Here is a 16,536-nt window from a genome sequence, read left to right as displayed (position 1 = left end):
CAATAAAAAATAAATAAATGGGACTTGATTAAATTTAAAACTTCTCCACAGCCAAGGAAACAAGCAACAGAGCACATAGACAACTTACAGAATGGGAGAAAATATTCTCATCCTATACATCCAATAAAGGGCTAATAACCAGAATCTAGAAAGAACTCAAGAAAATCAGTAAGAGAAAATCAACAACTCCGTTAAAAAGTGGGCAAAAGACATAAATAGAAGTTTTTCAAAAGAAGAAAGACTAATAGCCAATAAACATATGAAAAAATGCTCAATGTCACTATCATTGGGGAAAAGCAAATCAAAACGACATTGAGATATCACCTAACTCCAATGAGAATGGCTTTTATCAAGAAGTGCCAAAACAATTGATGCTGGTGTGGATGTGGAGAGAAAGGAACACTTATACACTGTTGGTGGGACTGCAAACTAGTACAACCTCTATGGAAAATAGCCTGGAGATTCCTCAAAGAACTAAAAGTAGACCTACCATTTTGTCCAGCAATCCCGCTACTGGGTATTTGCCCAAAGGAAAAAAAGTTATTTTGTAAAAAAGATACATGTGCTCAAATGGTTATAGCAGTACAATTCACAATTGCAAAGATGTGGAATCAACCCAAGTGCCCATTAGTTCATGAGTGGATTAATAAAATGTGGTATATGTACAGCACGGAATTCTACTTGGCCAAAAAAAAAAAAAAAAAAAAATGAATTTCTTTTGTAACAATCAGAATGGATCTGGGGACCATTCTCCTTAGTGAAGTCTCACAAGAATGGAAAAACGAACACCAAATGTACTCACTATTAAATTGGAACTAATCAATCAATACTCATGTGCACATACAATAGTAAAACTCAATGGAAATCACGTAGGTAGGAGGGGAAGGAGGGAATGGGTGAAATCATACTTAATGGGTACAAGGTACACTATCTGGGTGATGGGCACACTTACAACTTTGGCTCAAGCAGTACAAATGTACTCTATATAACCTAAACATTTGTACCCCTGTAATATTCTGAAATTTTTTAAAAAAGAGTTGGAAGATAAAATATAACATTAGAATAGAAAATTATGAGTTTCAAATACTTAGGTCCAATCTTAGTTAAAGTTGTAATTGAAACCATAGGCTACATGTAACACTTTATTTAATAAAAAATACCTTAATAGGAAAGACAATAGTGCTTGTACTAGTTATGACCCTCTGTTGTAAAGGAGAAAGTTGGAGATTATTTGTATACCAGATACCATAAATTCACAAAAAATAAAGAGCTTTAGGTAGGTGGAATGAAAGTCTTCATACGCTTTATATTAATCTATACATACACTGCATATTATCATCATGAAATTGAGTTTCTAGCTAGATTGCTGAGATAAGCCAAAGCTCTTCTCTCCACATAATTTTTAAAGATGACATTTTCATATTGTCCCCTGAGGCTCTGACAACTGCAATCTTATTTTATATTTTAGTTATAGTAGATAGTATTTATCTTATTATATGTTTATTATAGAATACTGTGTTTGTTGGAGAATATTTACTCACCTGAACTGTAATGCTCATACCAGCATGTGGCTGATTAATTTATTATCTGTGACTTCAATATCTTTACTCAGTAATTCTGCCACTATTACTGGAGTAAATTAGCTGCTCAAACAACAAGACTTTGTTTTGACTTTCTTTCTAAAGATCATTTCTGGCCCCAGTGTGGATTTTTTTTTTTTTTCACTTGAAGAGATCTCTTAAAAAGTCAAAGAAAACAGGACAAATAAAAAAAAATAATAATAAGAACCAATCCAGGAAGTTTTTCATTCTAATAATAGGAGTTACAGAGAGAATGGGAATTGTGGGGGAAAAGTTTTTTAATTCCTAAAACTGAGGACATTAAGTCATTAGAATGGGAAAAAAGACACAAACTAGGGCTTATCATTAAGAAATTTTAGAACACTACCTATAGAGAGAAAATACTAAAAATTTTCAAAGAAAAGAAACAGGTCTTACATAGACCAAGAATCAGGATGTCAGAAACAACACTGGAAACCAGAAGATATCAGGTGATACCTTCGGACTCCAAGTAAAAACAAGTTTCTACTTGGATTATATTTCTATATTTCTTGATTATACAATTAATCAAGTTTGAGTATAGAATAAAGACATACAAAGTCTCAAAAGTTTTAACTTCTGCATATCCGTCTTGAGATAAAGATGCTTAGGAAGAAGATACTGGAGGATGTTTTCCAGCAAAATGGAGGAGAAAACTAAAAAGGAGGAAGAGAGAGTGAAGAAGGCAGCAAAGAGAAGTCCCTGCATTCTTTCATTTATCCTTTCCACAAAATTTTTTGGGTGCCTAGTATTGTCAAAGTCTTGTCTAGGTGATGGATATAGCATGCCACGTTAAATAAGTGCTAAGAAGAAAGTAATTAAATAAAGTAAGGGACAAGCAGTGACTGGTGCGGGAAAGGGGTAGTTAGGGAAAGCCTCTGTGATAAGGTAAAATTGAGCAGAAACCTGAATAAATGGAGAGTGTGTGAGCCATGTAGATAATTAAGAGAATAATATTCTAAGTAGAGAGAACAGTATATGCAAAGGTCCTGAGGCAACAACTTACTTGGCATGTTTGAGAAATAACAAGGAGACTAGTTTGGAACAATGTGTGTGTGGGGGAAAGTCATGATATCATACGAGTAATGGTGGTGTGCAAGAACATGGTAAGAGGTTTGCATTTTTCTCTTGACTGAGATAGGAAGCCATTGGAGGATGTAAGCAAAGGAATAAGATTTTACTTATATTTTAAAAGGATTGTTCTGTCTCCTTTGTGAAAAATAGGCTGCAGGAGGTAAGAAATAAACTAGGAAGATCAATTAGAATGCTATTTCAGTAGTCCACATGAGAAATAATATTGCTTAGACAGGGTTGTAATAATGTGAAACTGGCAAGGAATGGTCAGATTCTGGAAATATTCTGAAGATAGAGCCAAATATTATTTGCAAATAGGTTAGACATTGTGGTAGATATGGAATTGTGCTGCCCAGGTCTCCTTTAAAGGAAGGACTTGATGATTGGTGCAAGGAGTGTGGAGAATAGAAATCCTGCAGTTATCGGTGCTTCATCTGCAACATCTATAGAAAAGACTTCACCTGAGATCATACACTCCCTACATCTGAGATGAGCACAGCATAGGTATAAAGGCCTTGCCATTTCAGCCTAATTTATTACACTATGTCAGGCAAAACCCACTTAAGACCTCCTGTCATTGCAACTTGACTTCTTTCTCTGCCCAATCCTGTTTCCTCCCCTTCGTCTGATAGGTGATGTTCTCTAATAAACATCTTGCATCCCAAACTTCATCTCAGTATCTCTCTTCAGAGGATTAAACCTGTGTTAGTTGGTACCAGAGGTGGTTTGAGCTGCCAGTGAGAATCCCATCACATGTGGCACAGGGAAAAAAATAAGTCCCTGGTTCAAACTTTTACTAGTGGTAAGATTGGAAGATTTACCTGTGGAAGAGAATGCACCTGTGGATGCAGTGTATCAGGTGTTTGAGACTCATGAAGGAAATAGATTTGAGAATAACAATATTGGATGCCTAAGTGTTACTGATGCTCTAAATAAAGAGGGCTTCTTGGAGGAGACCCAAGATGGCTAACTAGAGACACAGCTTGTCAGACTATCCAGGCAGAAGGGTAGAGGGTTGGACTGAGGAGAGTGGAAAACAATTACTGCTTGGATGTGGATCATGGGGAGAGACAACAGAGGAGTCCAGGGACCCCACCAAGAGGAGCTGCAAAGCTGAGAGGGGAGGATAGAAAAGAGAGATCAGCAGCATGAACCAAATCCAGGGAGGCCCAGAGCCCAGTGAAAGAGTAAGGGGGGCTCCCCTCCCCTAGCTGGGTGCCTCAGGGCATCAGCAGGCCACAGATCACTACAGGGGAGTGCCATGAGTTCCCAGAGAGCTGGCATTCCTACATCTGAATGCCTCCTCTGCACCTCCATTGCTGCATCCCCGAAAGTAATTTTGGCTCAAGCCAGCTTATAGCCACTATCCCTCCCTCCCTATAGCAACTGCAAAAGTGCTCTGCGCTACAAGACTTGTCTCCCCGCAATGGGGGCGTGTTCCCGACTGAACCTGCTCTTGAATGCATAGCTGCAGTAGCAGCAGATCCAACAAGCAGGCAAGACCTCTTGCGGGCTCCTCCTCCCCACCCCACCCCCACCTGCAGTCTGTGATCTTCCTTCCCATAGATGTTTGGCACATTTACCTGCTGGTGGCTCAGACAGGCAGGCCAAACCTGGTGACCCTGGCCAAGAGAGCGGGGTGGGGAGACATAGGGGAGAAGTCATGGTTCCAGGATCGGGTGGCAAGAGAGCCCTCACAGCCATACCCAATGGGAGGGTGTAGAGGAACACAGAGGAGCAGGGTCTGTGAGCACGCTCCATCCTTCCCCCCCCCCCCCACCCCCACCACTGGAGAATTGCCTTACTGGAGAAGGCTGCAGCACTGGGACTGAATTAGCATAGCCCAGGTTCCCATGGCAACCGAATGCCTCCCGCATGCAGGCTGAACTGGAGCAGCGGCCCCTCCCACCACTCACTTCAATAGGAGTACAGCTTGACCCAGGACACTCATGAGCTGCCACTACTCCTCCAGTGGGAGCATGCCTCTAGTGGAGACCTCTGTGGATAGAGAGGCCTACCTCCCTCACCTTGGGTCTAGTGGAAGAAAAGGGGTACATAATTAGAGATGCCCCTACCTGTGAGCATCACATGGAGATGCACGCCCCAGGTCAGACACATGAACTGTGGGGTAGTTTGAAAGCTGGTCTTGGATGCAGACGGAATGCATGTAGACTGATCAGAGGGGAGGGTGCTGTGGAGTTCCAGAGGACAAATAGGGAGGGTGCATGCCACACCCTGTAGCGAAACCAGGCTAGTGGACAAGGATGGAAAAAGCCTGGCTAGGGGCCTTAGCAATTTCATGATTAGGGCCCTTCTATCAGGAGCAGCTCTTCGGACTTGTAGAAATAGCCCTGAGCTCTGTATCAGCGGCTCCCCCTAGCGGCTGGATAAGCAACCTCCGAGCCCTGCTGAGGCTTAGCTAAGCCCCTTCTCCCTCAGGTTCTCACATTCCAGCCATGATCTGTCTTGCTCCTTCCCCCAACTCAGGGGTAGTGGGGACCAAGCAACTCCCTGGGAGCCACAGGGCCCCTCCTAAAACTTGGGACATCCATGTACCCCATCTGGGGAGACTGAAAATACAGTGTGGCAAGCAGAATAATGGCTCCAGAGTGGGACTTTGCAGATGTGATTAAGTTAAGGGCTTTGAAATGGAGAGATTATCCTGGATTATCTAGGTAGACCCAGTATAAGCTCAAGAGTCCTTAAAAAGTGGAAGAGGGATCCATAAGAGGAGATCAGAGTGATGAGAAATTAGAAGGACTCAACCTGCTATTGCCAACTTTACAGATTGGTGAAGGGAACCACGAGCCAAAGAATGCCGGCCGGCTCCAGAAGCTGGAAAACAGTCTCCCCAGAGTGTCCAGAAAGGAATGCAGTTCAGCCAACATCTTGATTTTAGTTCAGTGAGATTTGTGTCAGACTTCTAACCTACAAAACTATGTAATAATAGTGTTGCTTAATTATACTAAATTTGTGGTAATTTGTTACAGAAGCAGGAGAAAAATAATACATATGGTAAGGAGCTGCCAGCCAAGCCTTGAAGAGTAATGAACAAATTCTTACATGAAGGTGGAAAGGCAGTAAAGAAATTATTGAATGCTGGAAAATGGAGGACTAAGTTATGCAGTGACAGAATGCTTGACAATACTTTTGCCTATCTTAAAATAGAAGATAGAAAATGAAACTTAGGAGCTTGTAGATCTCTTAAGATTTCCAGGTGAATGTTGCAAGTACCAGTTGAATTCTTATGGCTGATTCTGATAATGTACAGCAAAACATAAATGAACTAAAGAAGGAACAGTTCAATTTGAAAGCAGAATTCAGAGGAAATATTTCCAGCTTAGTATTTTTATAGAAAAGGAAGGATAAATGAAGGGTGGAGCCAAAATCCCCAAGGGAGGAGCCAAGCGGCAAGGAGAGCAGTGATTGGGAAATCACTCTCAGAGGGATAAGCTAAACCACAATCAAGGAATATCCCCTGCCTTTCGTGTAGGGGGCCCTTAAAACAATTTTGGTGTTATGCCTCCTGTTTCCCTGTCTCCCTTTTTCAATGGGAGTCTCTGTGTGGTGTTCCTATCCTAGAAAACCTTGACTGAGAAAAGCTGCTCCCAAGCATCTGTACCTGAGAAACAATAACTAAGGAATTTTGTCCATATCTAGACCTGATTTAAATGATAAGATACTGAATTTAAACTTGTTATAATGGGATGAGACTTTTAGAGGACAGAATGAGTACATTTTTCCATGTGAATGGGACAAGAACTCTGGCCAGAGGTTAGACTGTGATAGATAGTCTTTACAGATGGCCTTCAAATCATTCTTTCCCTTCCTCAGACACATATACAACTCCTTTCTTCAGGGGGTAAAGTCCATTTCCCTTCCTCTTCAATCTGGGATGGCCTTCTGACTTACTTTGAACAATAAAACGTGGTGAAAGTAAGGTCTGACAGTTTTCTGTTTTATTCTCCTGAACCGTTATGTTATAATAGAATTCCAGGCTACCCTGCCAAAGAAAGGAAACACATGGTAAGCCCTAGAGATACCACATGGAGAGAAAGATCACATAGGGAAGAACTGAGATATCCTAGTCAATAGACTACTTTAGTCAGTTTAGGCTACTATACCAAAAATGTCATAGACTGGGTGGCTAAAACTACAGAAATTTATTTCTCACATTTCTGGAGACAAAGTCTGGAAATCCAAGACATGTCAGCATGGTGTGGGGTTTGACGAGGGCTCTCTTCCTAGGTTGCAGACAGCCATTTTACTTCTGTGTCTTCACGTGGTGGAGAAAGGGACCTCTGGTATTGTCATACCCTTATACGGGCACCAATCCCATCATGGGAGACTTCACCCTCATGACCTCTCAAAATCTAATTACCTCCCAAAGGCCCCACTTCCAAATCAATCACATTGAGGATTAGAGCTTCAAAATATGAATTTTTGGGGAAAACAAACATTCGGCCCATAGAAAGCACCAAAGCCCCAGGCAAGTTAAGAGAAATCTTAAACCTTCTAACTCAGTTTAGCTACTATCTGTATGCAGCCACATCAGTAACCCCTGGTGACACCATATGGAGCTAAAGAACCACCAGCCAATCCACAGAAACATGAAAAATTTAAAAATCATTGTTTTAAGTCATTAAGTTTTGGGGTAGTTTGTTACATAGCAGTAGGTAACTTATATAGCAATCTTTTTATTTGCAGAGAGGGGTGAAGAAAAAATGACTTATGAAGAAAAGAACTGTAGAGAATTGGGGGCCTAGATACCTCTTTTCCTTTCTTACTGCCTCTGGTTCTTTTAATCCATGCTAGTGTTATCTTCAATACAATTTTCTTTAAAACTCTATGAGCATTTATATCAAATTAATCTACCCCAATAGACAAAACCCACTTCTATAAATCTTTAGACATGTCCTTCTATCTTGGGCTGAGAATCAGGGTGCTATAGAAATGGTCATAAAATTCTCTAGCCTACAAGGCCTGTGAGGTATCGCTTGAAGTCATTCTAACGTCTTCACAAAGGGTCTTACAGCCTTTGAATTATTTTAACTCTGGGACCATATTTTACTGTTGGCACCTTGGGCTTTTATCTTTGCCTTGTAATCATTTATGACACAGAAAATATTTTGCTGGCTGGTGAAGTTTGGAATAGAAAATAATACTTCAAAGACTATTTTAGATGTGTTATAAGTTTATGGGAAGATATGCCCTCTATATATTTTACCTTTCTCTCTAGACCCTCATAAAAATCTTTGAAAAATTAATACTACGTTTTAAAGTAAATATAAGTTAAACATAGAGGTAATATCTATTTTGTGATTAAATGTATTATAAACATTTATTCAATGAAATACAGTATAATCATATCAAGCACTCATGAACATTTAACAAACAGCTGTTAATTTTTGAAGCAGAAAGAAACATGAATAAAAAGTTCTGGTTAAACTTTCAAAGTGAAGGCTAATTACTTATTAGTTCAAGAAATACTTTATGTTTGTCTTATATGAAAGTGTTGATTCCAGCTAGTTCTCTGATGAGAATTAAATAAAAATGGAAACACTTATAAAAAATATTTACCTTACTTGCTCTTGAGCACTAATAATAATGTTTATAATTTTATTATCAAGGTCAGTGGTTACCTTAATCAAATGTATATCTTTGGCAATTCTGCAAGTAGAATCTAAATTATTGAATCAAATTTCCTAATTGTTGATGACTGATGTTTCTTTTTTAATTCATCATATATTTTGGTATTTGATAACTACCCTGAATCTGAGAAAGAAATTGTTTTGTTGTCTTCAGGGCTTCTCAAGTCTAAGTGTAATGGATTCTGAAACAAAAATTAAGATAATTGTAGATTGCTTTCATTCTCAGAGATTATCTAAAATTTTTTAGTCACTTATTATAGAGGATTTTTTTTACCATGATATATATTTCCATCTCTTTTTGCATTATTAAATGTTTGCTATTGTAACATTTTTTCCCTTCTGGTTTCTCAAACAAATGTTACACAAATATTTTAGGAGACTCTAGAGAAACTTTTAACACTTTAGTAAACAATAAGTTTTGATTTCAAAGCACTTTTTCCAGAGGAAAAGGAAGAAGGAAAGAAGGAAGAAAGGAAGGAGGGAGGGAAAATGAGGGAGGAAAGAAGAGAAGAAAGAAGGAAAGACTGACTAAAACAAGTGGCCCAAGGTTTTGTAATCTTAGAGAAAAGAATTTTCTTTTTTTCTTCCAAGATACATTTCCCTGAAAACATATTGTTTGTATTAAAAAAAAGTCTTTGTTACTTTTGGAAAATACTTCTGTAAAGTTAGAAATGTTTTCCAAATTTAAGTTTGTACACCTCAACTTATTTTAACAATGGAAATTAAGAAGCTATTCAAAAAGTATGTTAATATTACTTCTCAGATAAAATTAATATAGAGAGATATTTAAAGCTGGAAGATGGTATCTTCAGAAGTCTAGGCTATCCTAGAGGGAAGAACCATGTTGCAAGTCCCTGGAGATACTACAGAAAAAGAAAGGCTACACAAGGAATAACTGGAGTACTCCAACCAACAGCAGCACCACGGCCCCAGACAAGTGACAGAGGCCTTGAGCTTTCTAGTTCAGCTTGGCCACTAGGTGAATGCCGCCATAGGAGCAACCCCAGCTAACATCACTTGAAGCCGCTATTGAAAAGAGTTAAACAGGATATCACATAACTTCTCTATCTAACAACCTAGTAGTTGACTAATATTTTTCATTCTCTAGTCAATAATTCTGTTATATGAAAGTGGCCATACTTGGTAGCCTTTACTATATACAAGGTTTGTCAATTTTTTGTTCTTCCCCCCAAGGTTGCTGACATTAGGTCTTTAAATTTAGTGTACACATTAAAGGTATTAATAATAAGTAGTATATTGCTCATTGAGGTGGGCTTGCAAATTGCTGCCAATTACCTTTTATATTCATATATGAGTAATAATAAATATTTGGCATTTCAAATTTTAGCTCCCTAAAAATGCATGGCATTGAGAGTGTGTGGATATATTATATAATGATATGTATAATCATATTTTATATATATGGTTCAATTATGGGTTGGTGAACAACTAACTGTAATTATGTGATAACCTATAAGAGTCTTTTAGGGGCAGACGAATTTGGATAAAAAGCTGCTCCTTTTTCTACCTTCAGACATTAAGATCTTGTTCTCCAGATCTTGATACATGAATTTATCAGTCTCTTGAATTTTAAACACTAGCATACTCTTTACACAAACAGATTCCCCTGCTTTTTTACAAAACCCTTTATTGTTCCAAAGCAAGCATATACACTGCTTAATGCATCAACTATTTCTCCCAGCCTTCCCAGACCATTCTCCATTGTGGGAGCAGTTACTATTTATTACTAGTCGCTTTTTAAAAAATGTCTTCTTTGAATCGATAATCTGTGATCACCTGTCATTTTTTAAATTTCTCTTTTTAAATTGACAAATTAACTTGTATATATTTATGGTAAACAATGGTTGTTTTGAAATAATATACATTGTGGAATGGCTAAATTGAGCTAATTAACATACGTATTATCTCAAATACAGATTTATTTTTATGGTGAAAATACTTAAAATATACCTTCATAGCAATTTTTAAGATACAATACATCCTTAGTAACTATAGTCACCATGTTGTACAGTAAATCTCTTGAACTTATTTCTCCTTTCTAAGTGAATTTTGTATTCTGTGACTAATGTCTCCCCCTAACCCCCACCCCAGCCTCTGGTAACCCCCATTCTATTCTCTGCTTCTATGAATTCAACTTTTTTAGATTTCACATATAAATGAGATCATGCTATATTTGCCTTGCTGTGCCTGGGCTTATTTCATTTAACATAATGCCTTTGAGGTTCATCCATGTTGTCACAAATGACAAAATTTACTTCTTTTTAAAAGTGAAATAATATTTCATTGTGTATATATACCACATATTCTTTATCCATTCATCTGTTGATGGACACTTAGGTTGATTCCCTACCTGTTCTATTCTTAAAATGTTCCAATGAACATAGGAGTACAGATATTTTTTCCAACATACTGATTTCATTTTCTTTGGATATACGCCCAGTAGTGGGATTGCTGGAATATATAGTAGATACGTTTCCACATGTTAGTTGTGGGTTTGTCATATATGGCCTTTATTGTGTTGAGGTATATTTCTTTTATAACTAATTGTTGAAAGTTTTTATCATGAAATGATGTTGATTTTTGTCAAGTGCTTTTTCTGCATCTGTTCAGATGATCATATGGTTCTTGTCTTTTATTCTGTTAATGTGATGTATCACAGTTATAGATTGTATATGTTGAACATCCTTATAGCCTTGGGATAAATCCCACTTGGTCATGGTGAGTGATCCTTTTAATGTGCTGTTGAATTTGGTTTTTTTATATTTGGTTGAGCATTTTTGTATCTATGTTCATCAGGGATACTGACCTGTAATTTTTTTTTTCTTATAGTGTCCTTGTCTGGCTTTGAAAATTTTCCTTCTTTAGTTTTTTTGGAAGAATTTGAAAAGGATTGGTATTAGTTCTTCTTTTAATATTTGGTAGAATTCACCAGCTAACCTCATCAGGTCCTAGACTTTTCCTTGATGGGATACTTTTTATTACTGACTCAATCTCCTTACGTGTTATTGGTCTATTCAGACTTTTTCTTTCTTCATGGTTCAGCATTAGGTTGTATGTGTCTAGGAATTCATTTCTTCTAGATCGTCCAATTTGTTGTCATGTAATTGTTCATAGTAGTCTTGTATGATCCTTTGTATTTCTGTAGTATCAGTTGTAATGTCTCCTCTTTCATTTCTGATTGATATGATTCTTCTTTATTTTTATTTAGTCTAGTTAAAGATTTGTCAATTTTGTTTATCTTTTCAAAACTACCAACTTAGTTGTATTGATCCTCTTTGTTGTTTTTCTAGTCTCTGTTTCAGTTATCTCTGCTGTATCTTTATTATTTCCTTCATTCTGCTCACTTTGGGCTTTGTTTGTTCTTGTTTTTCTAGTTACTTGTATAACTTTAGGTTGTTTATTGTAGATCTTTCTTCTTTTTTGATGTAGATATTGATTGCTATAAACTCCCCTCTTTGAACTATTTTTGCTGTATCCTGTAAGTTTTGGTATATTGTGTTTCCATTTTTGTTTATTTCAAAAAATTTTTAAATTTCTCTTTTAATTTTTTCATTGACCTATTAGTTGTGCAGGAGCATGTTGTTTAATTTTCATGTATTTATGCATTTTCCAAAATTCTTCCTGTTATTCATTCTAGTTTCATACCATTTTGGTCAGAAAGATATGATTTCAATCTCCATAAATTTGTTAAGACTTATTTTGTGGCCTAACGTATGATCTATACTGGAGAATGTTCCACGTGTGCTTAAGAAGAATGTGTATTATGTTGCTCTTGGATGGAATGTTCTGTATATGTCTGTTAGGTCCATTTGGTTTAAAGGGTAGTTTAAATCCAATGTTTCTTCATTAATTTTCTGTCTGGATAATCTATCCATTAGTGAAAGTGGGGTATTGAAGTCTATCTACTCTTTTTATTATATTATAGTCTATCTTTCTCTGTAGATGTATTAATATTTCCTTTCTACATGTAGGTGCTCCAATGTTGAGTGCACATATAGTTATAATTGCTATATACTCTTAATGAAGTGACCCCTTTATCTTTATATAATTACCTTCTTTCTGTCTCATTTTACAGTTTTTGCCTTGTAGTCTATTTTATCTGTTATAAATATAGCAACTCCTGCTCGCTGTTTCCATTTGCATGTAATATATTTTTTCATTCCTTCGCCTTCAGTCTATGTGTGTACTGATAAATAAAGTGAGTCTTTCTTGTAGGCAGCATATATTTGGGTTATTCATTCAGCTATTCTGTGTCTTTTATTGGAGAACTTAATACATTTACATTGCATGTATTTATTAATATATAAGGACTTACTGCCATTTTAAAAACTGTTTTCTGGCTATTTTGTAGGTCATTTGTTCTTTCCTTTCTTTCTATTCTTTGATTAAGTGATTTTCTCTATGCTTTGATTTCTTTCTGTTTATCTTTTGTGTGTGTACTATAGGTCATTGCTGTGTGATTACCATGAGGCTTACAAAAAACATTTTATAACAGGCTATTTTAAGCTGAAAAAAACTTAACTTTGATCACAGAAAAGAACCTCTACATGGTTACTCCATCCCCCTTGCTGCATTTAAAATTTTTGTTGTCACAATCTACATCTTTTTAAATTGTGTATCCTTTAACAAATTATTGTAGCTTATTATATAGCTTATTACAATAGTTTTGTCTGTTAGCCTTAATACTAAAGATAGAAGTGATTTGTACACCACCATTATTGCATTGAAGAATTCTGAATTTGATTATTTATTTTCTTTTAACAGTGAGTTTTATGCTTTTGTATATTTTCATGTTACTAATTAGCATCTTTTTCTTTCAGCATAAGGAACTTCCTTTAGCATTTTCTTTTTTCTTTGTTTCTCTCTTTTTTTTTTTTTTTTTTTTTGAGACAGAATCTCACTCTGTTGCCCAGGCTAGAGTGCCGTGGCATGAGTCTGGCTCACAGCAACCTCAAACTCCTGGCCTCAAGCAATCCTTCTGCCTCAGCCTCCCGAGTAGCTGGGACTACAGTCATGCGCCACCATGCCCAGCTACATTTTTTTCTATATATTTTTAGTTGTCCAGCTAAGTTTTTTCTATTTTTAGTAGAGACAGGGTCTCACTCTTGCTCAGGCTGGTCTCAAACTCCTGAGCTCAAGCAGTCCTCCCGCCTCAGCCTTCCAGAGTGCTAGGATTACAGGTGTGAGCCACCATGCCCAGCCCCCCTTTAGCATTTTCTGTAAGACAAGTCTAGTGATGATGAACTCCCTTAGCTTTTGTTTTTTTCTGGAAAAATCTTTATCTTTCCTACATTTCTCATTCCTGAAAGACACCCCATTTCCAGATATGGTATTCTTGGTTGAAGGAATATAAACTTTTAATACTATAAATTTCCTTCTAGGCATTGCTATAGCTGCAGCACACAAATTTTGATGTGTTGTATTTTCATTTTCAATCAGTTCTACATAATTTCTAATTTCCTTTGAAACTTTTTCTTTGATCCATGGGTTATTTAAAAGTATGCCATTTAATTTTCAAATATTTAGAGATTTTCCAGTTTTTGTTAATTCTTAATTTAATTCCTATTTGAATGGAAAATATACTTTGTATGATTCAATTATTTTTAATTTGTTATGATTTGCAGAATATGATGTAGCTGAGCCTCAGCTGGACAGGCATGGAGACACTTCTGGAACAACACTGTGATGGCAGCCCAAGGAGAGCCGCAGGTCCAGTTCAAACTTGTATTGGTTGGTGACTGGTACTGGAAAAACTACATTCATGGAACATCATTTGACTGGTGAGTTTGAGAAGTGTGTAGCCACCTTAGGTGTTGGGTCCATCCCCTCATGTTCCACACCAACAGAGGACCCATTAGGTTCAATGTATGGGATACAGCTGGCCAGGGGAAATTCGGTGGACTGAGAGATGGCTATTATATCCAAGCCCAGTGTGCCATTATAATGTTTGATGTAACATCAAGAGTTACTTAAAAGAATGTGCCTAACTGGCATAGAGATCTGGTATGAGTATGTGAAAACATCCTCATTGTGTTGTGTGGCAATAAAGTGGATATTAAGGACAGGAAAGTGAAGGCAAAATTGATTGTCTTCCACTGAAAGAAGAATCTTCAGTACTATGACATTTCTGCCAAATTAACTACAACTTTGAAAAGCCCTTCTTCTGGCTTGCTAGAAAGCTCATTGCAGATCCTACCTTGGAGTTGCCATGCCTGCTCTTGCCCCACCAGAGGTTGTCATGGACCCAGGTTTGGCAGCGTAGTATGAGCCTGACTTAGAGGTTGCTCAGACAACTGCTCTCCCAAATGAAGGTGATGAGCTGTGAGAATGAGGCCGGAGCCCAGTGTCAGAAGTCTAGTTTTATAGGTTGTCCTGTGATGTCAGCAGTGCAGCGTGTGTGCCACTTTATTATCTAGCTAAGCAGAACATGTGCTTCATCTGTCGGATGCTGAAGGAGATGAATGGGCTTCAGAGTGAAAGTGGCAGTTTAAAAATACCTTCATTGTTTGGACCTGCATATTTAGCTGTTTTGGAATGCAGTTAATTCCTCCTTAAGTTTCCAATATAAGAGTGATACAGGCACATCACAATAGTCAGTGGTGAAATCTTGTTTGTTAACTGTCATTCCCATTCCTTTTTATTTAGAATCAGAATAAAGTTGTATTTCAAATATCTTAAAAAAAATAATATGATGTGTCTTCATGAATATCCATGTGCACTTAAAAATGTATATTATCCTATTGTTGTTTGGAGTCTCTTCTAAGTGTCAATTAGGTCAAACTGGTTGATAGTATTTTTCAAGTGTTCTCTAATCAGTGGGAGACTTAGGCTGTAGTGGGCTTATTCCATCTTGGCCAGCAGTAGAAGTTTAAGTTTGATTTTGAACCCAGATTTTTCTGACTGCAAAGTTGATATTCTTTCCACTGAAGCATTAAAAACTTCTAAAAGCTTTAAAACCCCCCCTAGGTATTGTGTAACATAATTCTTGATCCTAAATTTACCTTTATGCTACAAGTCAATTTTATTTTTGCTTAAAGAGAAAAAGTCAAAACCTACTTAGGAATTGTAAGTTCTCTTTGTTCTTTGCAAATAGACCTCAAGTATTTTATTTCATTCCTATTGCAAACAGACACTAAATATATTTCCTAATATATTCAATTTTCAAAGGCATGCCCTTCTGATTATCTCCTTTAAAGAATAATAGCTTTGGAGTCAAAGGGCTACTTCTCTTTAACTATCGAGGGAAAGACTGAGGGGTAATGAGGAAAGAAATACCTTAAAATACTGCATTAGGTATCAGATTTGAGCTTTTATTTCCTTTTGGCTGACGACTTCTCCATGCTTTCCTCTACTCCTTGTGAATTAGAGGAGTAGGTTAGAGCAGTGTTCCTCAGTATAAAATAAAACAAAGCTAAAAACTACCACCTACATTCCCTGTCACAAATAAGAGTATCCCACACACTCCTTCTGTTACATTTCAATTTTCTAAATAAATGAAACATTTTTGACAAAAAATTTTTAAATAGTCCTTTTAGACTTTTTTAGAATTCCTCGTGTCCTTCTCTTCTGAATTTCATACATACTCCCTAAGGGTGACACCTCATGTTGGAAATACAAATCATTTCTCGCCATCAGATTCATCTATACCTGCCCCTCTGGGGATCCTTTGACAATCTTCTTGTTCTCCTCAAAGTCTTCTCCACCTTAACTGGTCAGATTGGGGCTCATCTGTATGTTCAGAAATGGAGCAGGCTCCACCAACATAAATGATTTCCTTCTTTTCCCCTGTAAACCCATGCCTTCCAGAAGAGATCAGGCCACAGAGCCAACCCTTGCAGAACTGTGCAGAGAAATAACCTATGTCACAACCCATGAGAACAGCTACTGACAGAGCAGAGATGGCTGGCCAAGGGTGGAAGGCAAAGCAAGCTCTCCAGGGAAGTTTAGGCATCACCAGTAGGTCACCAGTAATGAAAAACTTTCTTCTTTGCTGTTTATTATGGTAGTGAAACCATATGTGGCTGTGCTACCAACTCTGCCATCATTTAACGGAGCCAGCAAAGAGGCTACCAGACACATCTATTCTTTATCAGGTGCTTTCTCCAAGATACTTATAATAATGGAGAAAAATAACATGACATTATTTCAATAGGTTGTATATTAACCCCTTATTCTTTTTCTAAGTTGTTTTT

General features: G+C 37.2%; 1 pseudogene; it reads left to right on the top strand.

Annotated features, from left to right (window-relative positions):
- The first annotated feature begins 14,026 nt into the window (after positions 1-14,026).
- Positions 14,027-14,669, top strand: LOC138376097 (GTP-binding nuclear protein Ran-like; annotated as a pseudogene).
- The last annotated feature ends 1,867 nt before the right edge of the window (positions 14,670-16,536 follow it).

The sequence above is a fragment of the Eulemur rufifrons genome, chromosome 2 (genome assembly GCF_041146395.1).
Source record: "Eulemur rufifrons isolate Redbay chromosome 2, OSU_ERuf_1, whole genome shotgun sequence".
NCBI lineage: Eukaryota > Metazoa > Chordata > Mammalia > Primates > Lemuridae > Eulemur > Eulemur rufifrons.
The sequence above is the reverse complement of the archived record's forward strand: the minus strand, read 5'-3'. Positions and strand labels throughout refer to the sequence as shown.